Source organism: Pollicipes pollicipes, unplaced genomic scaffold, assembly GCF_011947565.3.
Source record: "Pollicipes pollicipes isolate AB1234 unplaced genomic scaffold, Ppol_2.1 Scaffold_6138;HRSCAF=7277_pilon_pilon_pilon, whole genome shotgun sequence".
Classification (NCBI taxonomy): Eukaryota; Metazoa; Arthropoda; class Thecostraca; order Pollicipedomorpha; family Pollicipedidae; genus Pollicipes; species Pollicipes pollicipes.
In genome coordinates this window covers 1,517,141-1,518,332 of record NW_023596818.1, presented here as the reverse complement: position 1 = coordinate 1,518,332, position 1,192 = coordinate 1,517,141, and the positions used below count along the sequence as shown (strand labels likewise).

The 1,192-nt window shown below is 52.8% G+C and overlaps 1 pseudogene; it reads left to right on the top strand.

Moving 5' to 3' along the window:
* Window positions 1-527: 527 nt before the first annotated feature.
* On the top strand, window positions 528-687 carry LOC119106495 (uncharacterized; annotated as a pseudogene).
* Window positions 688-1,192: the final 505 nt, after the last annotated feature.

The window sequence follows — 1,192 nt, the reverse complement described above, 5'->3', positions numbered from 1 at the left end:
ATTATTATTTGATCTGTGCATTAGTGTAATCATATGGTATCAACACGAGATGCTTCCCGGAGCACCGGACTGTGTAGCATTCCGGCGTGCAGCCCCCGCCCGTTCCCTGGGCTGGCCGGCCGGCTGTGGGTTTGCCACTTCCCTGCAATGTCCGTAGGCGTTGGGCAACTGCGGCCTTCTCGTGTGGACGCAGTTTTGCCACCGGCGTTCCTCGCCTGGGGTTACGCCTCGAGGCGACGCAGTCTTGTGTCGTCGCGGCGGAGGTGCCATCTGGCTGCGGTGAGGTCGCCGACGGCCTAAGGCCTGTAATCCATGCAGCATTGACTTGGCGGATGCCGCTCCTGCCGACGGCCTGGCCCCCGCCGCTGCCCATCATGGTGAGCAAGCGCTTCACCCCATTGGCGGCACGCTGCACCGTGCCGTCGGATTATTGAAGTATGGTTTTTTTGTAAAGCACTTTCACGTGTAATTGCGGTGCAGAGCCTGAGCGCATCCGTTTGTCTTTTTGCCATTTCCTATAATGAAACATGACCTTTTATGAATACAAATCTGTTCTGATCAGCATCATATCTGATACGTCCCCTACATGGAGACCAGCATATTGAACTCATTTTTGAATATTGGAGGGGTTACTGGAGCTTGCTCTCGCCGTGCCGCGGGTTGTCCTGGTTGGCCGGCCGATGCCATGCCACCAACAGCGCATGCAGTCAGGCCGGCAACATGCAACGCCAGCGCATCACATGGTTGTACATGCGAAAGCCATACAGACCAAACGCCTGACAATGACCGTGGCCGCCGGCTGTGCACATCAGTGTTGCACGCCCTGCGGCCAAATGTCCCTGCCGGCAGCGTGGCATTCACACATCTCCTGCGGGCCGTCCAATGGTGGGCTGCGTTGCCTGCTCCATCGCACAGGCCCCGCAGCAATTTTTTGATCACCGAGTGATGAAGAAAAAATTTTCTCGTGACCATTTTTGCGATAATATAAAAGTTGTTCAAACGTGAGATTTTAGATAGAATGTATGGGAGAATTAGATAGAATGTATGGGCATGGACCCTTAAGTGTGTGAGTGAAGTGGCAAGGGTGTCTGTGCATGTAAACAGATGCTACATCGATTGCAAATTCTACAAGCGCGGCTTAAGAGTATTATTTCACATAACTTAAAAACATTTCCTGTGTTAATTCCTTAAA